The sequence below is a fragment of the Dysidea avara genome, chromosome 5 (genome assembly GCF_963678975.1).
Source record: "Dysidea avara chromosome 5, odDysAvar1.4, whole genome shotgun sequence".
Lineage (NCBI taxonomy): Eukaryota > Metazoa > Porifera > Demospongiae > Dictyoceratida > Dysideidae > Dysidea > Dysidea avara.
In genome coordinates this window covers 17,364,421-17,392,358 of record NC_089276.1, presented here as the reverse complement: position 1 = coordinate 17,392,358, position 27,938 = coordinate 17,364,421, and the positions used below count along the sequence as shown (strand labels likewise).

Below are 27,938 nucleotides of genomic sequence, written 5' to 3'. Positions count from 1 at the left end.
TTTCGTTTTTTTTTTCTTATGTTTGTCTTCTACTTCCTCTTTTTGCACACTGTGCAAAATCCACCATAAAACACGAATGCGTGCTCCAATCGGGCTGAAATTGACACACTTAAAGAGCTCATTACAGCAGATCTTAGTACCAAGTTTGGTAGGAATCCGATGAACATTCACGGAGTTATGACTGATTAGGCGCGTAAAATAAGGTCAAAGGTCTGTCAAGGTAAACCTCTTGAAGGAATGAGCTAAAAATTGCTATGTAGATGGAGTAGCTAACGTAGGAGTGCCTTTATGTGGTTTGAAAGGAACTGAAATAAAGGCCATCGAAATATGACACAAAACCCTACCTGTGTCAGAATTACGCAATCAACTTTTATGAATAAAAAAACTATTAGTTTTCATGTCTACCAGGCAAACTACTTAGAGCAATGAGCTGAAAATTGGTGTGTAGCAGGAATAATCATCATAGAAAGTCCTTGCAGTAGTACAGAAGAATTGGATTACAAACCACTGATTTATGATTCGAAAGCCAACTATGTGTAGCAAATGCAAGATCGAGATACTCTAATACAACAGTTACCCAAATAGAGCATTCAGCTACGTTTATAACGTACTCCATTATAGAATTCTATTACATTGCAAGTTATTCTGTAGGGAGTTCAGCTACAACCATTTAATCTTATTGACAATTCAGCTAAAAGCAAGTCACCCTGCAGAGAGTACAGCTACAAATATATCGCTGTAGAGATTCAGAATATTACAAGTCACACTGAAGAGAGTTCAGCTATAAACACATGTAGAGAATTCAGCTATAAACACGTATAGAGAGTTCAGCTACAACAAATCACTCTGTAGAGAATTCAGCTACAAACAAGTCACCGTGTAGAGAGTTCAGCTACAAAGAACTACCCAGTAGAGAGCTCATCTATATAAGTTAGCTACTCTATAGATATCAGCTACAAACCAGTTACTTTATACAATGTTCAGCTACAAGTAAGTCACTCTGTAGAGAGTTCAGCTACAAACAAGTCACTCTGTAGCATAAACAAGTCACTATGTAGAGAGTTCAGCATCCAATCAATAAACCACCCTGTAAAGAGTTCAACTATACAAATAAAAGTTAAAATTATCTCTATAGAGAGGTCAGCTAGAAACAAGAGAGAGCCCAGCTACAAACTTAACAGATCACACTATAGAGAGTTTGGCTAGAAACAAGTCACCTTGTAGAGAGATCAGCTAGAAACAAGCCATCCAGCAGAGAGATCAGTACCTTGTAGAGAGTTCAGGTACAAACAAATCACCCTGCAGATAGTTCAGCTACAAACAAATCACCCTGTAGAGAGATTAGCTAGAAGAAGTCACCTTGTAGAGAGTTCAGCTACAAAAAAAAAATCACCCTGTAGAGAGATCAGCTAGAAGAAGTCACCTTGTAGAGAGTTCAGTTACAAAGAAACCATGTAGAGAGTTCAGCTACTAACAACTCACTCTGTAGAGAGATCAGCTAGAAGAAGTCACCTTGTAGAGAGTTCAGCTATAAAGAAACCATCGTGTAGAGAGAGTTCAGCTACAAACAAGTCACCCTGTAGAGAAATCAACTAGAAGAAGTCACCTTGTAGAGAGGTCAGCTACAAAAAAAACCATCATGTAGAGAGAGCAGCTGAAACAAATAAACCTGTAGAGAATTCAGCTACAAACAGTTAATCTGATAGACAATTCAGCTACAGGTAAGTCACCCTGTAGAGAGTTCACCTACGTAGAAACAAGTCACCCTGTAGAGAGATCAGCTAGAAGAAGTCACCTTGTAGAGAGTTCAGCTACAAAGAAACCAACATGTAGAGAGTTCAGCTGCAAAAAATCACCCTGTAGAGAGTTCAGCTATGAACAGATCACCCTGTGAGGAGTTCAGCTACAAACAAACCACCCTGTAGAGAAATCAGCTAGAAGAAGTCACCTAGTAGAGAGTTTAACTACAAAGAAATCACCACGAAGAGAGTTCAACTGCAGGCAAATCACCCTGTGGAGAGTTCAGCTACAAACAAATCACCCTGTAGAGAGATCAGCTAGAAACAAGTCACCCTGTACAATGGCAGATCCAGGATGGGGTATTTGGGGCAAATTCCCCCCCTCACCTTGTGGAGGAGATTAAAATAGCTAGCTACTAAACTTTAAGTTAGACCAAGGTCAGTTTATAAAACACTCACGAAAATATGCACATTTTACTAGCAATTATTACAAATTCACCTGAAACCAAAGCAAACCAAAGTCAAACTAGCTGTGAAATTGGCACCCAGCACATTCGTGCGTACTAAATTCCTCTAAAAATAATTATCATTTTGCTGTTGTTTAAGACATTCTGAATCTTTTAAACAGCTATAAAGACTTTACAACCATCTGAAAAGGCTAAAATGACAAATCAACAGTGAGACACTACTAAGAGGTGATTATTTGCTGCTTCAAAAATGCAGCACTGAACTACAGAATCTGGCTCTCTCCATTCACCTACAACTTAGCCTGTATGTGCCCCTCCCCTTGCCAGCTCCTGGATCCGCCCCTGCTGTAGAGAGATCAGCTAGAAGAAATTACCTTGTGGAGAGTTCAGCTACAAAGAAACCGTCATGTAGAGAGTTCAGCTGCAAACAAATCACCCTGTAGAGAGTTCAGCTACGAACAGATCACCCTGTAGACAGTTCAGTTACAAACTAATCACCCTGTAGAGTAAGAGTGATCAGCTAAAAGAAGTCACCTTGTAGAGAGTTCAGCTACAAAGAAACTACCATGTAGAGAGTTCAGCTGCAAACATATCATGCTGCAGAGAGTTCAGCTACAAACAGATCACCCTGAAGAGAGTTCAGCTAGAAAATGTCATCCTGTAGAGAGTTCAGCTACAGACAAATATCACCCTTTAGAGAGATCAGATCAGCTAGAAGAAGTCACCTTGTAGAGAGTTCTGATACAAAGAAACTATCATGTAGAGAGTTCAGCTGCAAACATATCACCCTGTAGAGAGTTCAGCTATGAACAGATCACCCTGTAGAGAGTTCAGCAAGAAATAAGTCATCCTGTAGGAAGATCAGCTAGAAGGATCACCTTGTAGAGAGTTCAGCTACAAACAAACCATCCTGTAGATAGTTCAGCTACAAATACATCACCCTGTAGAGAGATAAGCTAGAAGAAGTCACCTTGTAGAGAGTTCACGTACAAAGAAATCACCATGTAGAGAGTTCAGCTGCAAATAAATCACCCTGTAGAGAGTTCAGCTACACATATCACCCTGCAGAGAGTTCAGTTAGAACAAGTCATCCTGTAGAGAGATCAGCTAGAAGGATCACTTTGTAGAGAGTTCAGCTACAAACATGTCACCCTGCAGATAGTTCAGCTAGAAACAAGTCACCCTGTAGAGACATCAGCTAGAAGAAGTTACCTTTAGAGAGTTTAGCTACAAAGAAATCACCCTGTAGAGAGTTGAGCTGCAAACCTGTAGAGATTTCAGCTACAAACAAATCACCCTGTAGAGAGTACAACTACGAACAGATCATCCCAGAGAATTCAGCTAGAAACAATTCACCCATAGAGAGATCAGCTAAAAACAAGTTACCGTGTAGAGAGATCAGCTAGAAGAAATTACCTTGTAGAGAGTTCAGCTACAAAGAAACCACCCTGTAGAGAGTTCAGCTACATTTCAAGTCACCCAGCAGAGAAATTTGTAGGAAATAATTTGCATGTAATAAATATATGTAATTTGTATAATATTACTGATAAAATCAAAATGAGTTAAAGTATTAAAAATCTGCTTTAATTGTTGGTTATGATTATGATTAAATCTTTTTCTTCTTTCTGTGGTAAATAAAAAAGATAGGTTAAAAGAGCCCCAAAGCCAGCCTATGTGTACAAATACAAAAATAAGTGATATCTAATCCAAAATAGCCAAGCTGTAAAAAAAGAGTGCAGCCCCCAAAAAAGCTATGGTAAAAAAAGATGTGAAATCCAAGGTGGCAGCCAAGAAATGGCTGTGATTGTAGGTTAATGGTAAAAATTTTAATAACGACAATTCAGGTGAACTTGGTGCCGCTTGGTCTTGGCACAAATTCACCTGAATTGTCGTTATTAAAATTTTTACCATTAACCTACCATCACAGTCATTTCTTGGCTACCACCTTTGATTTCACATCTTTTCCACCAAAGCTTTTTTGGGGGCCGCACCTTTTTTTACAGCTTGGCTGTTTTGGATTAGATATAAATTACAGGCACATCAATAAACCTAATTGCAACTGCAGTGACATACAAAGTTGAAACTTGTACCATTGTATTTACAATAAACATACGAATCCATTGCTTAATAAATGTTTCTCTGTATCCCCTGTCTTTGCCACAAATAAAGTTGAACCAGTGAAGAAAGATCAGTCTTCCCGACATAATGTAAACAAACACTTCAATGTTTCCTTTAGTGTACTACCATAAAACAATGATAGTTAAACTACAGTACCACTCAAATCTAACTTCACAGTGTGCATGTGTTGCGTGTGCCTCCACACGCGTGAACACAACTCATACATGCAGTTTGGTTTTGTGTACACACGACTGTACACGTGAAGGCAACACTGCCACATGGCAGCACCACCACACACATGATGTGTGCAGTCTGTATAGTTTACTTTACAAACATGACTCTGAGCAACTTACAGTAGGTATAGTACACATGTAGCAGGAGAACACAAGCCATGGCTCATAAGTAGCTTGTAGCTGTATTGTTAAATTACACATAAATGCTAGCATGGATATTGTTGTACCACAGGTAACAGCCGTTGCTCATATAGTAATTCACATATGCTGTGGCACATGTACAGCCATTACAATACAGAATACAGTGAAACCTGTCTGTTAAGGACACCTCGTGACCAACCAAAGTGTCCTGATTATTAAGGTGTTCTTATTTTCACATGCTAAAACATACTTTGGGACCATTACTAAGTGTTCAGATTGCTGAGGCTAAGTTACGAGGATTAATGGAACCGCTTTTCAGTGTTACAGCTGTACAGTGGAACCTGTTAATCAGGACACTTGAAAATGAGGACACCTCAGAGTTTCTCAGTTCCTGTGATGACTGCCAACTCACCTTAAGGAGTATATACCAGTATTAGGATATCCAAGTGCAAACTGAATAGAGTCTATGTACAGCAGTGTTTGTAAAAATGTTAGAGTAATTAAAATTAGCATATTACGTGACAACCATGCTGACCACTTGCTGACAATACTTTTAGCAATGATGAAGATTGCATAGCACTTGAGTGCAACATGTTCTAGTGTGAAATGATATAATTGTAGCTACAGTTAAAGTCCAGAGATGATTGTATTTTGCAAAATCCGGATTATTACTTCCACAGCTCCAGTGAGATGATTGTACCAGTAGATTACCCTACAGTATAAAAACATGCATAGCTAAGGCCATGAAAAGTTAATTATATGTTTCGGGTTCCCTTCCTGGTCATTTTTTGCTGAATGAATTACACCATCACCATACAATAATTTATGTTGTTTATAGCTGTTTAAGTTTTTTTTGTCTTGTAAGCACGCTTTTCTTTCTTATAAGGCTTTATACATTAACTTTGTTTTCTCTATAATTCTATGTACTGCTATGTCAAATATAGTATAAAGTTGCAAAAAAAAGAAGCCTGGTCACCTGGTCAATTTTGGGGAATTGATCTGACCAGAAACTTACAATTAACTTTGCTTGGCCTAATGTAAGAAATGGTTTAACTAACCACACTTATAAATTGGTCATTGGACAATCCATCACTGCTGTGCCAGCCTACGTGCATGTAGCTACATGCGGGTTGCTATCTTACACACACACACAGACGTGTACACATGGGTTGCAGCCTAGCAGCTGCATGTATTTTTACTCACACGCATGGATTTTAAAAGCGCACATGTGTCATGTTTGCTACTATGTGTTGTTACATTACATGTGTGTGAAGTTAGATTTGAGTGGTGAATAGGTGGATAAGATGATATCCAAACTTTGTTGTTAGTATGTGTCTTCACTGAAGGTTCTTAATTTTATGGATTTTAGAATACGTATGTATTGTACCCATTGCAATATGTGTAGAATTTTCACATTTGAATTGGGATCATCGAAATGAAACAAGTCAGTGTACTAGTTCAAAAAAAACCCAACTATTCTAATGTACTAGTACACTACTAGTACTAGTACTAGTACACTGTAGGCAAACTGTACTAGTGTACTAGTAAACTGTACTGTATAAACTGTACTAGTGCGCATTTAATTCCTACTTCAGTTATATACTGAAGTAAGTATTAAATGTCCACTAGTATAGCTGCAAGTGTAAATGACCTCACTTGTTTTATTGCTTTTTATTTTAACATTTCTAATTTTCCTTACACTTGTTTGTTTACTTTTTTGTAATATAGATTTATTACAACTGGTGAACCAATGCATACCGCATCAAAGGAAAGAATGGCACTGGCCAGACACATTATAAAAATTAATTGAGTGACTGTACGCATGCCCCAACTATCAATGATTGGAAAGGATTGTGGTTCATTTTCCCACTCATTGTATAGTGTTACAAACACAGAACAGAACAAGAAGCATTTCTGCAATCAATCCAAACACTACAGAAATTGTGAAATATATATATGCAAAGTTTGCATCTATGTGTTTATATGCACGATACTACAATTGTCATCATAGTCACATGCAACTCTGCTGTAGTAAAGTTACCTGCATTCTTGCATCATTTTAGAATGCTTGCAGGATGGCATAGGACAGCCTCATGTTCTTTGAAAATAACATCACCATGCATGCCATATTACACAAAATAATTAATGGTGTTGATATTTAGTACTTGGTTCCCTTTGGTTTAAGATCATTAATATGGAGATAATCCTGCAAGTTGGATAGGTACCAATGTTAGCATATATTTATATCTAATCAAAAACAGCCAAGTTGTAAAAAAGGTGCGACAATTCATGTGAATTTGTGTTTTGGCACCAAATTCACCTGAATTGTCGTTATTAAAATTTTTAACATTAACCTACCATCACAGCCATTTCTTGGCCACCACCTTGGATTTCACATCCTTTTTCACCATGGCCTTTTTAGGGGTCACACTTTTTTTTACAGCTTGGCTGTTTTTGATTAGATATCACTTCTTTTTGTATATGTATACCCCAAAGCCAGCCATAGGCCAGCTTTGGGGTATACAAATACAAAAAGAAGTCATTTTTCTGCTTTAACCTATCCTTTTTCTATACCACAGGAAGAATAAAAAGACAAAGCAGATTTCAGGGGCGGATCCAGGAGTTGGCAAGGGGAGGGGCACAAACAGGCTCAGTTGTAGATGGTTGGGGAGAGCCAGATTCTCTTGTTAGTTGCTGCATTTTTGAAGCAGCAAAGAATTACCTCTTAGTAGTGTCTTACTGCTGATTTTGCCATTTTGATCTTTTCAGGTGGTTGTGAAGTCTTAAAAGCTGTTTAAAGGCTCTGAATGTCTTAAACAACAGCAACACGATCATTATTTTTAGTGGTGCTTAGTATGCATGAAGGTGCTGGGTGACAATTTCAGAGCTATTCTGGCTTTGGTTTGCTTTGGTTTCAAGTGGATTTGTAATAAATGCTATTAAAATGTACATATTTTCATGAGTTTTAACTGATCTTGGACTGACATAAAGTTTAGTAGCTAGCTATTTTAATCAGAAGTGTGGCTGGCTCCACCACAAGGTGAGGGGAGGTGCCAAATGTCCCATCCTGTATCTGCCATTGGATTTTTAATACTTCAACTGTTTTTGGTTTTATCAGTAATTATACAAATTATATACATATATTTATTACATGTCTAATATTCCCTATTGGATAACTTGACAAGTTGTTCACAGCTGATCTCTCTACTAAGGGACTTATCATGAAATGTAGCTGAACTCTCTACAGGTTGCTTTGTTTGTAGCTGAACTCTCTACAGGGTGATTTGTTTGCAGCTGAACTCTCTACAGGGTGATTTGTTTCTAGCTGACCTCTCTATAGGGTAACTTGTTTCTAGCTGAACGCTCTACAGAGTGGGTTCTTTGTATATAGCTGAACTCTCTACAAGGTGACTTCTTCTAGCTGATCTCTCTATAGGGTGACCTGATCTCTCTGTAGGGTGACTTTTATCTAACTGAATACTCTACAGGTTGATTTGTTTGTAGCTGAACTCTCTACAGGGTGATTTATTTGCAGTTGAACTCTGTGCAGGGTGATTGTTTGTAGCTAAACTATCTAGAGGATGGTTTCTTTGTCACTGAACTCTCTACAAGGTGACTTGTTTCTAGCTGATCTCTCTATAAGGTAACTTGTTTCTAGCTGAACTCTCTACAGAGTGGATTCTTTGTAGCTGAACTCTGACTTCTTCTAGCTGATCTCTCTATAGGGTGACCTGATCTCTCTGTAGGGCGACTTTTATCTAGCTGAACACTCTACAGGGTGATTTGTTTGTAGCTATTTGCAGCTGAATTCTATGCAGGGTGATTTGTTTGTAGTTGAAGTCTCTACAGGATGGTTTCTTTGTACAGTAGCTGAACTCTCTACAAAGTGACTTGCTTTTAGCTGATCTCTCTAGACGGTGACTTCTTCTAGCTGATCTCTCTACAGGGTGACTTGTATAGCTGAACTCTCTACAGGGTGATTTGTTCGTAGCTGAACTCTCTACAGGATGGTTTCTTTGTAGCTGGTCTCTACAAGGTGACTTGTTTCTAGCTGATCTTTCTACAAGGTGACTTTTCCTACTACAGGGTGACTTGTATCTAAAGCTGAACTATCTACAGGATGATCTGTTTGTAGCTGAAATATCTACAGGGTGATTTGTTTGTAGCTGAATTCTCTACAGGAGGACTTGTTTCTAGGTGATCTCTCTATAGGGTAACTTGTTTCTAGCTGAACTCTCTACAGAGTGGGTTCTTTGTTGCTGAACTCTCTACAAGGTGACTTCTTCTAGCTGACCTCTTGACTATAGGGTGACCTGATCTCTCTGCAGAGTGACTTTTATCTTGCTGAAGTCTCTACAGGGTGATTTGTTTGTATCAAAACTATCTACAGGGTGATTTATTATACCTGAACTTTCTACAGGATGATTTGTTTGTAGCTGAACTCTCTACAGGGTGATCTGATCTCTCTACAAGGGGTGATTTATTTTTAACTGATATCTCTATGAGTAAATTTGTTTGTAAGTGAACTCTCTACAAAGTGATTTGTTTGTAGCTGATTTCTCTGCATGGTAATTTTTTTAGCGTAAATCTCTGCAAGGTGATTTGTTTGTAGCTGAACTCTCTACAGGGTGATGTGTTTCTAGCTGATCTCTCCACAGGGTGATTTTTTGTAGCTGAACTCTCTACACAGTGATTTGTTTGTTGCTGATCTCTCTACAGAGTGATTTGGTTGTAGCTGATCTCTCTACAGTGGGTGATTTGTTTGTAACTGAAATCTCTACTGGTTGATTTGTTTGTAGCTGAAGTCTGTACAAGGTGTTTGTAGCTGATCTCTCTACAGGGTAATTTATTTGTAGCTGAACTCACTAGGTGATTTGTTTGTAGCTGATCTCTCTACAGGGTGATTTGTTTGTAGCTGAACTCTGTACAGGGAGATTTGTTTCTAGCTGATCTCTCTACAGGATGGTTTCTTTATCACTGAACTCTCTACAAGGTGACTTGTTTCTAGCTGATCTCTCTACAGGGTGATTTGTTTCTAGCTGATCTCTCTACAGGATGGTTTCTTTGTCACTGAACTCTCTACAAGGTGACTTGTTTCTAGCTGATCTCTCTACGAGATGACTTCCTCTAGCTGATCTCTCTACAGGGTGATTTGTTTGTAGCTGAACTCTCTACAGGGTAATTTATTTGCAGCTGAACTCTATGCAGGGGATTTGTTTGTAGCTGAACTCTCTACAGGATGGTTTCTTTGTAGCTGAACTCTCTACAAGGTGACTTGCTTCTAGCTGATCTCTCTAGACGGTGACTTCTTCTAGCTGATCTTGTATAGCTGAACTCTCTACAGCATGATTTGTTTGTAGCTGATCAAATCTCTTGTTTCAAACTGATCTCACCATAGGGTAACTTGTTTGTAGTTGAACTCTCTACAGGATGGTTTCTTTGTAGTTGAACTCTCTACAGAGCGATATTTTTTGTAGCTGAACTCTATATAGAGTGATTTGTTTGTACCTGAACTTTCAACAGGGTGATTTGTTATAAGTGAATGTTCTGCAGGGTGATTTGTTTGTAGTTGATCGCTCTACAGGGTTTCTTTGCAGCTGAGATCTCTACAGGGTGGTTACTTCTAACTGAACTATCTCTTGTTTCCAGCTGATCTCTCTACAGAGCAACTTGTTTGTATAGCTGAACTCTTTTACAGGGTGACTTGTTTGTAGCAAAATTTTCTACAGAGTGACTTACTTGTAGCTGAACATTGTATAAACTATAAAGTGACTTGTCTGTAGCTGAAATCTCTACAGGGTTACTTGTTTGCAGCTGATCTCTATAGGGTAACTTGTTTGTACAGGTGAACTCTCTACAGGGTAGTTTCTTTGTAGCTGAACTCTCTCCACAGTGATTTGTTTGTAGCTGAATTCTCTAGAGAGTGTAGCCGAACTCTCTACAGGGTGCATGACTTGTTTATAGCTGAACTCTCTTCAGTGTGACTTGTAATGTTCTGATTCTTGTGAATCACTACAGCGATATATTTGTAGCTGAACTCTCTATAGGGTGACTTGCTTCTTGCTGAACTGTCTACAAGATTAACTGTTTGCAGCTGAACTCCCTACAGAATAACTTGCAATGTAATAGAATTCTATAATGGAGTAAATAAATTAGCTGAATGATCTATTAGGGTGACTGTTCTATTAGAGTATCTTGATCTCGCATTTGTTACACGGAGTTGGATTTCGAATCATAACTCAGTGGTTTGTAATCTGATTCTTCTGTACTACTGCAAGGACTTTCTATGAAGAGTATTCCAGCTATACACCGATTTTCAGCTCATTGCTCTGAGTGGTTTGTGTAGTAGGTGTAAAAACTAATACTTTTTATTCATAAACATTCGATCACGTAATTGTAACACAGGTTGGATTTTGTGTCATATCTCCATGGTCATTATCTGGATTCCTTTCAACCCACTAAAAGGCACTCCTACGATGGTTACTCCATCTACATAGCAATTTTCAATTCATTCCATGAAGCGGTTTACCCTGTAGACGTGACAACAAATCAATCTTGTTTAACGCGAATAATCGGTCATAAATCCTGAACCATTCATCGGAGTTGCACCATATTTGATACTAGGATTCGTCTTTGGACTTCCTTGTTGTGTGCCAAATTTCAAGGCGTTTTATTAGCAATTTTGCGTTTTATAACAATTTTTACAAGTGTGCAAAAAGACGAAGAAAAATCAAAACTTTGGAAGCTCGTATCTCGGAAATGGCTGGAGCGATTTCCTTCCAATTTGGAATGTAGACTCCCCTAGCTAGCGGGAAACTCTGTAGTAAATTTGGTTTCAATCGGATCAGGGATCACCAAGATACAAAAGTGTGAAAATGACGTTTTCTTTCTTCCTGTTGATATCTAATCAAAAACAACCAAGCTGTAAAAAAAGGTGCGGCCCCCATAAAGGCCATGGTGAAAAAAGATGTGAAATCCAAGGTGGCGGCCAAGAAATGGCTGTGATGGTAGGTTAATGTTTACATTTTAATAACAACAATTCAGGTGAATTTGGTGCCAAGACCAAGCGGCACAAAATTCACCTGAATTGCCGTTATTAAAATGTAACCATTAACCTACCATCACAGCCATTTCTTGGCCGCCACCTTGGATTTCACATCTTTTTTCATCATGGCCTTTATGGGGGCCGCACCTTTTTTTACAGCTTGGCTGTTTTTGATTAGATATCACTTCTTTTTGTATTTGTATACTGCAAAGTCGGCCTATGGCTGGCTTTGGGGCTTTTTTAACCCATGTGTTTTTTTCTTTACCACAGGAAGAAGAAAAGAACTTAAAGAAGAATTTTAGTACTTCAATTATTTTTGATTTTATTAGTAATTATACAAATTATATACATATATTTATTACATGCTCATTATTCCCCACAGGATTTTTTTGCAGCTGATCTCTCTACTGGGTGACTTGAAATGTAGCTTAACTATATACAGGATGGTTTCTTTGTAGCTGAACTCTCTGTAACAAGTGATTTGTTTGCAGCTAAACTCTCTACATGGTGGTGTCTTTATAGCCGAACTCTCTACATGATGGTTTCTTTGTAGCTGAACTCTCTATAAGGTGACTTCGTCTAGCTGAACTCTCTACAGGGTGATTTTTTGTAGCTGAACTCTCTGCAGGGTGATTTGTTTGCAGCTGAACTCTCTACATGATGGTTTCTTTGTAGCTGAACTCTCTACAAGGTGACTTCGTCCAGTTGATCTCTCTACGGGGTGATTTGTTTCTAGCTGAACTCTCTACAGGTGAATTGTTTGCAGCTAAACTCTCTACATGGTGGTTTCTTTGTAGCTGAACTCTCTACAAGGTAACTTCTTCTCTACAGGGTGATTTGTTGTAGTTGAATTCTCTACAAGGTGGTTGGTATGAGGCTGAACTCTCTACATGGCGGTTTCTTTGTAGCTGAACTCTCTACAGAGTGATTTGTTTGCAGCTGAACTCTCTACATGATGGTTTCTTTGTAACTGAACACTCTACAAGGTGACTTCTTCTAGCTAATCTTTCTACAGGGTGAATTGTTGTAGCTGAACTATCTACAAGGTAACTTCTTCTAGCTGATCTCTATACAGGGTGATTTTTTTGTAGTTGAATTGTGTACAGGTGGTTTCTTTGTAGCTGAACTCTGTACATGATGGTTTCTTTGTAGCTAAACTCTTTACAAGGTGACTTCTTCTAGCTGAACTCTCTACGGGGTAATTTCTTTGTAGCTGAACTCTCTATATGATGGTTTCTTTGTAAATGAACTCTCTACAAGGTGAATTCTTCTACCTGATCTCTCTACAGGGTGATTTGTTTGTAACTGAACTCTGTACAAGTGCGTTTTTGTGGGTGATCTCACTGCAGGTTGATTTGTTTGTAGCTGAACTCACTAAAGGGTGATTTTGCTTGTAGCTGAACTCCTTGCATTGTATCTAGTTTCTAGCTGATCTCTCTACAGGGTGATTTGTTTGTAGCTGATCTCTCTACAAGTTGATTTGTGTGTAGCTGATCTCTCTGCAGGTTGATTAATTTGCAGCCGATCTCTCTACAAGGTAATTTGTTTGTAGCTGAACTGTCTATAAAGTGATTTATTTGTAGCTGATCTCGCTGCAGGTTGATTTGTTTGTAGCTGAACTCACTAAAGGGTGATTTGCTTGTAGCTGAACTCCTTACATTGTGTCCAGTTTTTAGCTGATCTCTCTACAGAGTGATTTGTTTGTAGCTGAACTCTCTATAAGGTGATTTATGTGTAGCTGAACTCCTTACATTGTGTGTAGTTTCTAGCTGATCTCTCTACAGGGTGATTTGTTTGTAACTGATCTCTCTACAAGTTGATTTGTGTGTAGCTGATCTCTCTGCAGGTTGATTTGTTTGTAGCCGATCTCTCTATAGGGTAATTTGTTTGTAGCTGAACTCTCTATAAGGTGATTTGTTTGTAGTTGATCTCTCTGCAGGTTGATTTGTTTTAGCTGAACTCTCTACAGGCTGATTTGTTTGTAGCCGATCTCTCTACAGGGTAATTTGTTTGTAGCTGAACTCTCTACAAGTTGATTTGTGTGTAGCTGATCTCTCTGCAGGTTGATTTGTTTGTAGCCGATCTCTCTACAGGGCAATTTGTTTGTAGCTGATCTCTCTACAGGGTGATTTTTTTGTAGCTGACCTCTCTTCAGGGTGATTTGTTTCTAGCTGATCTCTCTACAGGGTGATTTTTTGTAGCTGACCTCTCTTCAGGGCGATTTGTTTCTAGCTGATTGCTCTACAGGTTGATTTGTTTGTAGATGAACTCTCTACAGGGTGATTGCTTGTAGCTGAACTCCTTACATTGTGTCTAGTTTCTAGCTGATGTCTCTACAGGGTGATTTTTTGTAGCTGAACTCTCTTCAGGGTGATTTGTTTCTAGCTGATCTCTCTACAGGTAGATTTGTGTTGATTTGTTCATTGCTGATCGCTCTAAAGGTAATTGATTTGTTGCAGTTGAACACCCTGCAAATTGTTTTGTTTGTAGCTGATCACTCTAAAGGGTAATTTGTTTGTAGCTGAACTCTCTCCACAGTGACTTGTGTGTAGCTGAATTCTGTGTAACTGAATTCTCTAGAGAGTGACTTAATTGTAGCTGAATTCTCTACACAGTGCATGACTTGTTTATAGCTGAACTTTCTACAGTGTGACTTGTAATGTTCTGAATCTCTATAGTGGTGTATTTGCTTAACTCTCCACATGGTGACTGTCTTCTTGCTGAACTGTCTATAAGATTAACTGTTTGCAGCTGAACTCCCTACAGAATAACTTGTGATGTAATAAAATTCTATAATGGAGTAAATAAATTAGCCGAATGCTCTATTAGGGTGACTGTTCTATTAGAGTATCTCGATCTCGCATTTGCTACACGGAGTTGGCTTTCGAATCATAACTCAGTGGTTTGTAATCCGATTCTTCTGTACTACTGCAAGGACTTTCTATGAAGATTATTCCAGCTATACACCGATTTTCAGCTCATTGCTCTAAGCGGTTTGCCTAGTAGGCGTGAAAACTAATACTTTTTTATTCATAAAAATCGATCGCGTAATTGTGACACAGGTTGGGTTTTGTGTCATATCTCCGTGGTCTTTATCTCGATTCCTTTCAAACCACCAAAAGACACTCCTACGATGGTTACTCCATCTACATAGCAATTTTCAACTCATTCCATGAAGCGGTTTACTCTGTAGGCGTGACAACAAATCGATCTTGTTTTACGCGAATAATCGGTCATAACTCCTGAACCATTCATCGGATTTGTACCAAATTTGATGCTAGGATTCGCCTTTGGACTCCCTTTCTGTGTGCCAAATTGCAAGGCGATCGGAGTACGCGTTTACCTGTTATAGCATTTTTTGCAAGTGTGCGAAAAGACGAAGAAGAAGAAGAAAAAAAAAAAAACGAAGAAAAAAACGAAACTTTGGCAGCTCGTATCTCGGAAATGGCTGGAGCGATTTCCTTCTAATTTGGAATGTAGACTCCCTTGGCTGGCGGGCAACTGTGTAGCAAATTTGGTTCCAATCAGATAAGTGATCACCGAGATACAAAGGTGTGAAAATGACGTTTTCGTTCTTCCTGTCAATATACTCACGGTGTGGCGCGCCGGCTTCTTGGGCCGCACGACACACTACCGTTTGTCTTGATACCCACGGTGTGGCGCGCCGGCTTCTTGGGCCGCATGACACACTATCGTGTGTCTTGATATCTAATTGTCATACATGGTATAGTATTTGTACCTTCCCACGAAAAAATATTGACCAGAAACCAGCCTCATAATACCTTCATGGCACCTTGGCAGAATTGGTTGTGTATGACCAAGTCTAAAAGTGCAAGCACTTTAAAGTTGCTATGAATTTTTAAATCTTAAGACACTGGTTCATGCAAAACTGAGAAGCTAATTTCCGATATAGTAGCAAACTACCAAGACAGTTACATCATTGCTTGGATACTGGGTGCCATGGCACACTTCAGGGGGGCAATGGCGATGCCGCCACCCATTCAGGACTCCATTCTGTATATACATACGCACTAGTATATTTCCCTAGCTATACACACCACCCTTCCACTGCACCTAGCTCTATTGCCTACTTTGCCCTAAAGCTAAGCACATAACATTAATTTTTAATTAAAGCCAGTAAATGTACGTAACAATACACAACAATTAATCAAGTAACAATGACACAATGATATTAGATACATGACAGAGGTTACACATTATAGATATATCATATAGGATAAAGATAACGAGTTTGGATGAATAATGGAGTTATAGGATTGGTGATAGTCTCTTCCACAAAGAGGGTTGGTAAACATTACATTTACAGCTTAGTATGTATAGTCTTCCAAAACAACAGATGATAGCAAACTGCTAAGTCACATCAAACCGCAGCACTTGATCAATAGCAAACCAAACACGACACGTATAGCCATTAAAAGCTGCAATGTCAAACAAGTTAATTTTTGTATAATTTGATGAAGCTTTACAAGCGCACATATAGCATCTAAGTTGCCCAAATTCCTCCAAATTTCCCCAGTTTCCTGAGCTTGCATTACTCCATCAGAATAAATAGTTTTGATGATCTACTGACTATACTAATAGATTTAACACCTGCAATATCAGGATAAATATACATAACACCGATGCACATGAGCCACAAATGACACATTCAAATGCATGCATGCATGCAATACACTAAAAGTTCATGGGGTGGAGTTATAGTAGCAGGTAGCGAACATGTAAATAGCCATACAAGCATAATTGAGCATGCAACTAAGTAAACCTTCATGGTAGTACATGTGCTACAAATTTTGCATCTGGAATACAGAACATGTGTTCAATATAGTGAGATGCCACTTCACATGCTGAAATAGGCATAGGCATTAAGGAGTGTGCAAACGTGCCTGACCACAGCGTGGAGACAGCTGCATGTAGGCATCGCCTACCTACATGCAGCAGCTAATGTACTATTCAGACTGTAATTACAGCAAAAATCTCTACTCATGCAGACACTGGAAAAAGCCCAAATGAACCTTCAACCGGAGCCAATATGAGTGGCCATGCAGTAAGCCCACAATAATTAGGTACTGGGCCACAGCCACTTAACTACCAACAACACAAATGCACACAGGGACACAGTAGCAAATAACCCTGTGAAAATAAGGATGCATTACAAGTAACAACAAAGACAGTAATCTCAACCAGAACCTGGAGACACATATGCAGCAAGCCTGAAAAGACAGCCACAGATCCCAGGATGCCCCACATGCTGCAACTAACATGCACCGAAGCACAGTCAATAAGGCAAAGAACAACCCATATGCATGAAGACAGATGCATCACATCTGTAACACATGTGCAAAGCTTATTAGTGTAGCCAAATACCAGTACACATGCAATCACCAACAAACATGCAAAGGAGGATGCAAGCAACACTTATCATGCCTTAATACGTATGTAGCACACCCAGTATGCCAGGCACACAGCAACCATGCAGAAAGCAGTAGCTACCAATACACAGGTATTCTAAAGCTAGTGCACAAGTATAAGTGCAGAACTAATACATCCTGAAATGCAAGACGAGCACCAAGTTTGCAAACATAGCAAAATTTATTATCCATGCAGATATCAGTGAAGAATTTGAAGTGGATCCAAGAGGTAGTCACAGGCAAGCAGCAACCTATGTGCATAATTACGCATGCTGCACAACTGGAACACAGCATAAACTTCATGAGCAAAACTATCATAAATGGCCAAATCAGTGATGTTTAGGAGAGGCAACTAGAGATACGTACACCACAAACCCGCAAACAACTACACCAATTTACGCTGCAGTAAACTGTGGGTGTATGGTAAGCCTGCAGTCAACCACAGGCAGAACCGAGTACACATAGCCCCAATTACTGGTATGCAGCATCCTATGAGCATGCTGTGTTTTTGAAAGCAACTGAGGTGCAGCAACTACTACAATGTGACAAGCAGTTGCTACAGCCGCAAATACTATGCCTGTGCAGCAGCCCACAAATGACTGAAGTGCAGCAACCACCATGTACACTATCCAGTTTACTAATACCCTTGGCAGCCAACCATACGACCACACACACATCAGTAAATGGCCTGTGAATAACTCTGCATAATACATTAAGGACCACAGTAATTTACACAGTGCCTACCCTGAAAACCTGTGAGTTTTATGAAATTTGTGCACTCTATTACTTAGCAAGTTTGTAGCATCATCAAAACTCCAGGAAGTTGTGAAGGCTTATACAAACTGTAGTACATATTCGCCTATCAATAATAAGTAGAAATATCGGTGTGTAAAACTTTTAACCAACAAAGCAATTTGTTAACATCGGTGACGATCTGTCTTCTTCGCAATGTGATCTGTTATAAGCCATCGATTTACTCCTTTTAAAGAATGACATTATGTGATCTTGTATATCATTAGATGTATCTCTAAATGAAGAGTACCATGAATTTATTTCAGTTCAAAACAAGCAACAAGGGACGGATTTGTACAAGATTAGTTTTACCGTTGTTAGGCCTGAGCCTATTATGCTCAAAATTTTACCTACTATTCTTTCCAGAATTTCCCAAAAAAATTTCCTATTATTCATTTTGCTATTCTTGTATCCAGCCTATTATTCCATAATTATTCTCATTCAGGATATATATGTGGCTAGTCGCTTAGTTTTCAAGATGCTGCTATAAGTAGTTTTGTACAAATTATTAATAGCCATATATGAAGCATTCCATCTTACACATCATTTTTCTATCCATAATAGTTACAGCAGACTTACAGTAATAATTCAAGTGTATTTAATTATTAGTGTATTATAATAATATGCTGTAACTACTGTATAGCTACTAAGTTAAGTAGATAATAATGCTCAGACTTAAATCGATATAAGATGTACAAGTTTCAGAATTGCAGATAATCATGCAGTTAAATCCCCGATGCTGGCTGCAGATTATTAACATGAAACGATCTGACTACTCTATTAGAGTATTTGAGCGTTCTATTAGAGTATATCTATCTTTTAGAGGCTTTTCAGGTCCTTTCAGCCAGCACTCCTATCAGCTTTATATCATTTGTAGTAGCTTAACTCTTTCTTCTAGGTAATCAAGAAGAGACACACACCCTAATTCCAATGATTATTCCCACGGTCGTCCGATTATTCTAAATTTATGCCTGTAACCATCCTATTATTCGAAATTATTCTCATGAAATTGGTGACCTATTATTCTCAAGATTATGCTGACATAATAGGCGCAAGCCTAACCATTGTGTAAATATGATATACTTATAACTAGGAGGCTAGTTCTTTCTAGCGTAGTTCCACGTAATATATTGGTCTTGTATATCAAAAGAATCACATATTAATGGTAAATATAATGGCTTTTATTTTAAGCTTATAGCTTTAATTACTGTTGAGTTACAACTTTTTGTTTACATCCTATAAACTTGGACGTAATATTACGGCACTGGGCTTTCACGTTAGGCTTGTACCAATTATGCCGGCATAATTTTGAGTATAATAGGCTAGCAAAAGCATTAAGCCAGCATAATAGGATGATTATTAAAATAAATGAATTAAAATGCACAATGTGTACACCAAAAATATGAACACAGTACATCTTAATACTGCATTTCATATAAAGAAAATGTATAATGTTAATACTTTTATTATTTCTTGGCTGATTATTCACACTTCATGGAAACAAGATCGAGAAACTCTAATAGAGCAGTCACTCACTGTAATACAGCAGTCAAGAAATTTTGATATGCTCTAATAAAACAGCTAACTCTAGAGCATAATCTTGATTTTAAGAGCATAATTTTGAGGATGATGGGTTGGATTTTTGAGTACTGCTCAAAAGCACAATAGGCTATTTTCAAAGCATAATTGGCTCAAGCCTATTTCACGTAAGATTATTTGGACATAATATTACAGCAGCAGTCCTTAACGGATTAAGAGTGATGATGCATAATACATTAAGAGTGCTACTGTATATTTGTTATTACTGCTGACACTGCTACTGCACTGCAGATATGATGGAGCCATATAGCTAGTTGAAAAAGTCAGATTGAAATCAGTCTGTGGCTATATATACTACAAATTTGAAGTTGTTTTTTGTGCGCATTTTAAATCTCTACAGTGACCTTAAGATCCAATACTCTGTATGTCTTTGACAATCCACTATTATGTATTGCCTTATAATCCAATAGCATTTAAAGGTGTAGTTCTGTTTTTCTATAATTGCTTGCAACTGAACTCATCTATCCATCTTGTACCCCCACAATCTTAGTTCCAGTACAACAGAGTGTTTGGTTAAAAAATAGCTTCCAGATTCAATCTTGCAATAGCTATATTCCAAAAATTTCCAGAGGAAGCATCACCCCAAGCTGGAAAATTCTACGTATGCGTACTCTACACACAGCATGGTGAGCGTATACTTGCCCTCTCAAGCCCTCTCTTCATTGTTACTGTTTGGGCGTTATAGTTTGAGCCATGGGACTGTAAAGCACACTAGCTATACCTTAAGCCAAGCAATACACTAAATTTAGCAATCTTGTATTTTGATGAATTTACCATATAAATTTATTAATTTGTGAATTGATGTAATCAATTAACAAAGAACCAAACTCTAGCTTAATTACTAAAATTAATTCAATGTACCGCTAAGTTAAAGTATTTCAAATGCAAAATTAATGGCAAGTAATGATCATGTATAGCTCCATCCTTCTCCTTCCTGTTCTTTATGTAAAGAATATCTAATCCAAAACAGCCAAGCTGTAAAAAAAGAGTGCGGCCCTGAGAAAGGCTATGGTGAAAAAAGATGTGAAATCCAAGGTGGCGGCCAAGAAATGGCTGTGATGGTAGGTTAATGGTAAAAATTTTAATAACGACAATTCAAGTGAATTTTGTGCCAAGACCAAGCGGCACCAAATTCACTGAATTGCTGTTATTAAAATTTTTACCATTAACCTACCATCACAGCCATTTCTTGGCCGCCACCTTGGATTTCACATCTTTTTTCACCATAGCCTTTCTCAGGGCCGCACTCTTTTTTTACAGCTTGGCTGTTTTGGATTAGATTTCACTTCTTTTTGCATTTGTATACCCCAAAGCCGACCTATGGCCGGCTTTAGGGCTTTTTAACCTGTCATTTTTTTCTTTACTACAGGAAGAAGAAAAGATGAAGCAGGGTGATTTCTTTGTAGCTGACCTCTCTGCAAGGTGATCCTTCTAGCTGATCCCTCTACCAGATAACTTGTTTGTAGCTGAACTCTCTGCAAGGTGATCCTTCTAGCTGATCCCTCTACCAGATAACTTGTTTGTAGCTGAACTCTCTACAGGGTGATTTGTTTGTAGCTGAACTCTCTACAAGGTAACTTCTTCTAGCTGATCTTTCTACAGGGTGATTTGTTTGTAGCTGAATTCTCTACAGGGCGATTTGTTTGCAGCTAAACTGCTGAACTCTCTACAATGTAACTTCTTCTAGCTAAACTCTCTACGGGTGGCTTGTTTCTAGCTGATCTCTCTACAGGGTGACTTGTTTGTAGCTGAACTCTCTACAAGGTAACTTCTTCTGGCTGATCTTTCTACAGGGTGATTTGTTTGTAGCTGAATTCTCTACAGGGTGATTTGTTTGCAGCTAAACTGCTGAACTCTCTACAATGTAACTTCTTCTAGCTAAACTCTCTACGGGTGGCTTGTTTCTAGCTAATCTCTCTACAGGGTGACTTGTTTGTAGCTGAACTCTCTACAAGGTGATTTGTTTGTAGCTGAACTCTCTACAAGGTAACTTCTTCTAGCTAATCTTTCTACAGGGTGATTTGTTTGTAGCTGAATTCTCTACAGGACGATTTGTTTGCAGCTAAACTCTCTACATGGTAGTTTCTTTGTAGCTGAACTCTCTACAATGTAACTTCTTCTAGCTGAACTCTCTAAAGGATGACTTGTTTCTAGCTGATCTCTCTACAGGGTGACTTGTTTGTAGCTGAACTCTCTACAGGGTGATTTGTTTGTAGCTGAACTCTCTACAAGGTAACTTCTTCTAGCTGATCTTTCTACAGGGTGATTTGTTTGTAGCTGAATTCTCTACAGGGCAATTTGTTTGCAGCTGAACTCTCTACATGGTAGTTTCTTTGTAGCCGAACTCTCTACAGTGTAACTTATTCTAGCTGAACTATCTACGGGTGGCTTGTTTCTAGTTGATCTCTCTACAGGGTGACTTGTTTCTAGCTGAACTCTCTACAAGGTGATTTGTTTGTAGCTGAACTCTCTACAAGGTAACTTCTTCTAGCTGATCTTTTTACAGGGTGATTTGTTTGTAGCTGAATTCTCTACAAGGTAGCTTCTTTGTAGCTGAACTCTCTACAATGTAACTTCTTCTAGCTGAACTCTCTACGGGTGGCTTGTTTCTAGCTGAACTCTCTACAGGGTGACTTGTTTCTATCTGAACTCTCTACAAGGTGATTTGTTTGTAGCTGAACCCTCTACAAGGTAACTTCTTCTGTAGCTGAATTCTCTACATGGTAGTTTCTTTGTAGCTGAACTCTCTACAATGTAACTTCTTCTAGCTGAACTCTCTACAGGATGACTTGTTTCTAGCTGATCTCTCTACAGGGTGACTTGTTTGTAGCTGAACTGTCTACAGGGTGATTTGTTTGTAGCTGAACTCTCTACAAGGTAACTTCTTCTAGCTGAACTCTCTACAGGATGACTTGTTTCTAGCTGATCTCTCTGCAGGGTGACTTGTTTGTAGCTGAACTCTCTACAGGGTGATTTGTTTGTAGCTGAACTCTCTACAAGGTAACTTCTTCTAGCTGAACTCTCTACATGGTGACTTGTTTGTAGCTGAACTCTCTACAATGTAACTTCTTCTAGCTGAACTCTCTATGGGTGGCTTGTTTCTAGCTGATCTCTCTACAGGGTGACTTGTTTCTAGCTGAACTCTCTACAGGGTGATTTGTTTGTAGCTGAACTCTCTACAAGGTAACTTCTTCTAGCTGATCTTTCTACAGGGTGATTTGTTTGTAGCTGAATTCTCTACAGGGCAATTTGTTTGCAGCTGAACTCTCTACATGGTAGTTTCTTTGTAGCCGAACTCTCTACAGTGTAACTTATTCTAGCTGAACTATCTACGGGTGGCTTGTTTCTAGTTGATCTCTCTACAGGGTGACTTGTTTCTAGCTGAACTCTCTACAAGGTGATTTGTTTGAAGCTGAACTCTCTACAAGGTAACTTCTTCTAGCTGATCTTTTTACAGGGTGATTTGTTTGTAGCTGAATTCTCTACAGGGCAATTTGTTTGCAGCTGAACTCTCTACATGGTAGTTTCTTTGTAGCTGAACTCTCTACAGTGTAACTTATTCTAGCTGAACTATCTACGGGTGGCTTGTTTCTAGTTGATCTCTCTACAGGGTGACTTGTTTCTAGCTGAACTCTCTGCAAGGTGATTTGTTTGTAGCTGAACTCTCTACAAGGTAACTTCTTCTAGCTGATCTTTTTACAGGGTGATTTGTTTGTAGCTGAATTCTCTACAGGGCGATTTGTTTGCAGCTGAACTCTTTACATGGTAGTTTCTTTGTAGCTGAACTCTCTACAATGTAACTTCTTCTAGCTGAACTCTCTACATGGTGACTTGTTTGAAGCTGAACTCTCTACAGGGTGATTTGTTTGTAGCTGAACTCTCTACAAGGTAACTTCTTCTAGCTGATCTTTCTACAGGGTGATTTGTTTGTAGCTGAATTCTCTACAGGGCGATTTGTTTGCAGCTGAACTCTCTACAAGGTAGCTTCTTTGTAGCTGAACTCTCTACAATGTAACTTCTTCTAGCTGAACTCTCTACGGGTGGCTTGTTTCTAGCTGAACTCTCTACAGGGTGACTTGTTTCTATCTGAACTCTCTACAAGGTGATTTGTTTGTAGCTGAACCCTCTACAAGGTAACTTCTTCTGTAGCTGAATTCTCTACATGGTAGTTTCTTTGTAGCTGAACTCTCTACAATGTAACTTCTTCTAGCTGAACTCTCTACAGGATGACTTGTTTCTAGCTGATCTCTCTACAGGGTGACTTGTTTGTAGCTGAACTGTCTACAGGGTGATTTGTTTGTAGCTGAACTCTCTACAAGGTAACTTCTTCTAGCTGAACTCTCTACAGGATGACTTGTTTCTAGCTGATCTCTCTGCAGGGTGACTTGTTTGTAGCTGAACTCTCTACAGGGTGATTTGTTTGTAGCTGAACTCTCTACAAGGTAACTTCTTCTAGCTGAACTCTCTACATGGTGACTTGTTTGTAGCTGAACTCTCTACAAGGTAACTTCTTCTAGCTGAACTCTCTATGGGTGGCTTGTTTCTAGCTGATCTCTCTACAGGGTGACTTGTTTCTAGCTGAACTCTCTACAGGGTGATTTGTTTGTAGCTGAACTCACTACAAGGTAACTTCTTCTAGCTGACCTTTCTACAGGGTGATTTGTTTGTAGCTGAACTCTCTACAAGGTAACTTCTTCTAGCGGATCTTTCTACAGGGTGATTTGTTTGTAGCTGAACTCTCTACAGGGCGATTTATTTGCAGCTGAACTCTCTACAAGGTAGCTTCTTTGTAGCTGAACTCTCTACAATGTAACTTCTTCTAGCTGAACTCTCTACATGGTGACTTGTTTGAAGCTGAACTCTCTACAGGGTGATTTGTTTGTAGCTGAACTCTCTACAATGTAACTTCTTCTAGCGGATCTTTCTACAGGGTGATTTGTCTGTAGCTGAACTCTCTACAGGGCGATTTATTTGCAGCTGAACTCTCTACAAGGTAGCTTCTTTGTAGCTGAACTCTCTACAATGTAACTTCTTCTAGCTGAACTCTCTACATGGTGACTTGTTTGAAGCTGAACTCTCTACAGGGTGATTTGTTTGTAGCTGAACTCTCTACAAGGTAACTTCTTCTAGCGGATCTTTCTACAGGGTGATTTGTTTGTAGCTGAACTCTCTACAGGGCGATTTATTTGCAGCTGAACTCTCTACAAGGTAGCTTCTTTGTAGCTGAACTCTCTACAATGTAACTTCTTCTAGCTGAACTCTCTACATGGTGACTTGTTTGAAGCTGAACTCTCTACAGGGTGATTTGTTTGTAGCTGAACTCTCTACAAGGTAACTTCTTCTAGCTGACCTTTCTACAGGGTGATTTGTTTGTAGCTGAATTCTCTACAGGGCGATTTGTTTGCAGCTGAACTCTCTACAAGGTAGCTTCTTTGTAGCTGAACTCTCTACAATGCAACTTCTTCTAGCTGAACTCTCTACGGGTGGCTTGTTTCTAGCTGATCTCTCTACAGGGTGACTTGTTTCTAGCTGAACTCTCTACAGGGTGATTTGTTTGTAGCTGAACTCTCTACAAGGTAACTTCTTCTAGCTGACCTTTCTACAGGGTGATTTGTTTGTAGCTGAAGTCTCTACAAGGTAACTTCTTCTAGCGGATCTTTCTACAGGGTGATTTGTTTGTAGCTGAACTCTCTACAGGGCGATTTATTTGCAGCTGAACTCTCTACATGGTAGTTTCTTTGTAGCTGAACTCTGTACAACGTAACTTCTTCTAGCTGAACTCTCTACAGGATGACTTGTTTCTAGCTGATCTCTCTACAGGGTGACTTGTTTGTAACTGAACTTTCTACAGGGTAATTTGTTTGTAGCTGAACTCTCTACAAGGTAACTTCTTCTAGCTGATCTCTCTACAGGGTGACTTGTTTGTAGCTGAACTCTCTACAGGGTGATTTGTTTGTAGCTGAACTCTCTACAAGGTAACTTCTTCTAGCTGATCTCTCTACAGGATGACTTGTTTCTAACTGAACTCTCTACAGTGTGATCTGTTCATAGCGGAACTTTTTACTGGGTGATTTGTTTGTAGCTAAACTCTTTGCATGATTGTTTCTTTGTAACTGAACTCTCTACAAGGTAACTTCTTCTAGCTGATCTCTCTACAGGGCAATTTGTTTGTAGCTGAATTCTCTACAGGGTGATTTATTTGAGCTGAACTCTCTACATGATGGTTTATTTGTAGCTGAACTCTCTATTAGGTACCTTCTTCTAGCTGATCTGACTACAGGGTGACTTGTTTGTAGCTGAATTCCCCACAGAATAACTTACAATGTAATATAACTGAGTAAATTATAAATGCAGCTGAATGCTTTATTAGGGTGACTGTTCTATTAGAGTATCTCGATCTCGCATTTGCTGCACCTAGTTGCCTTTCGAATCATAACTCAGTGATTTGTAATCCGATTCTTCTGTACTACTGCAAGGACCTTCTATGATGATTATTCCAGCTACATACTGATTTTCAGCTCGTTGCTCTAAGCGGTTTGCCTGGTAGATACGAAAACTAATAGTTTTTTTATTCATAAAAATCGATCGCGTAATTTTGACACAGGTTGGGTTTCGTGTCATATCTCCATGGTCTTTATCCCGATTCCTTTCAAACCACAAAAAGGCACTCCTACGATGGTTGCTCCATCTACATATCAATTTTCAACTGATTCCTCCAAGGCGTTTACCCTGTAGGCGTGACAGACCTTCGACCTTATTTTACGCAAATAATCGGTCATAACTCCGTGACTGTTCATCGGATTCCTACCAAAGTTGGTACGGAGATCCGCCTTAATGAGCCCTTTAAGTGTGCCAAATTTCAGCCAAATCCGAGCACGCATTCGTGTTTTATGGCGAATTTTGCGAAGTGTGCGAAATGAAGAAGATGAAGAAGAAGAAGAAGAAGAAGAAGAAGAAGAAAAAAACGAAGAAATTAAAACGAAATTTTGTTCGCTCGTATCTCGGAAATGGCTGGAGCGATTTTCTTCAAATTTGGTATGTAGACTACCCTAGCTGGGCGGCACGTCTCCAGCAAATTTGGTTCCAATCGGATAAGGGATCACAGAGCTACATAGGTGTGAAAATTGCGTTTTCTTTCTTCCTGTTAATATACTCACGGTGTGGCGCGCCGGCTTCTTGGGCCGCACGACACACTATCGTGTGTCTTGATATTTTTAGTTACTGGCTGTTCCCTTACATGACAGCTAGTATTACAACTGTTCTGGAATAATAGTGGCATTTTATCATTATTATACTTAGGCGACTCACAATGCTTTACAAGCATTGTTTTTTGTAAAAGCATTGTGAATCACTTAAACAAAATTCAGTCAAAAGTACAGCCAAATTTTAATACTGAATAGGCTAAATTTGCAAATTTTTTCTGTGGGGGCATGCCCCCAGACCCTTTAGATAGAGCATGCTCTGCATGCTGAGTGTGCTTCACACACTATAGCTAGTTGTATTAACCAGTTGTTACTTCTCTTAGCCAACCAACCATTATGTTAGCACCCCCTTTCTGAAATCCTAGATCCGCCCCTGTATACCCACTAATGAATTAGGGATTAAATGTCCACAAGTATATCTTTAGGGTGAACATCATTTACTAAATTTCTGCTTATATGAGTAATAACAACTTATTTTCACCAAATCACATGGTTTTACTGCCAGAAGGTTTTGCACCAGCCAACTACTATGTGCAATGAATTATTGGATACAATGTTTGAATGAAAAATTCCCTGTGGATGTTACATACTTGGATTTCCAAAAGCTTTCGATTCAGTTCCACACAAGTACTTGCTGAGCAAATTGTATGGATATGGTATTCAGGGAAAGTTACTCTATTGGATTGAAGGTTTTCTTACTGGAAGGAAACAGAGAGTTGTCTTAAATGGTCACTGTTCCACCTGGGCTGATGTACTTAGCAATGTGCCCCAAGGGTCTGTTTTGGGGCCCTTACTTTTCAACATATATGTGAATGACATACCTGATATTGTTAATGGTCCAATTCTTCTGTTTGCTGATGACATCAAGATCTTTAGATGCATTAAGTCACACGAAGATTATATCAGCTCCAATCAGATTTGAATTGCCTCTCTGAATGCAATTAAGTGGAAACTAAAATTCAATGTTAGCAAGTGTAATATCTTACATCTTGGCACTAAAGAAAACTACACCTATTTCCTTTGCGGCACTGCCATCCAACCAGCACAATCTGTCAGGGACCTCGGGTTGATCAAGATCTTAAGTTTCATGAGCACACTTCACTTGTAGCCAACAAAGCAAATCACATACTTGGGTTGATCAAAAGAAGTTTTTCTTATTTAGACTCTGACATG

At 38.9% G+C, this 27,938-nt stretch overlaps 1 protein-coding gene across 1 annotated transcript in view; it reads left to right on the top strand.

The window, feature by feature from the left end:
- Window positions 1-27,938, top strand: part of LOC136255566 (uncharacterized) — a 382,542-nt gene that overhangs the window by 297,813 nt on the left and 56,791 nt on the right. The gene's annotated exons all lie outside the window — the stretch shown is intronic.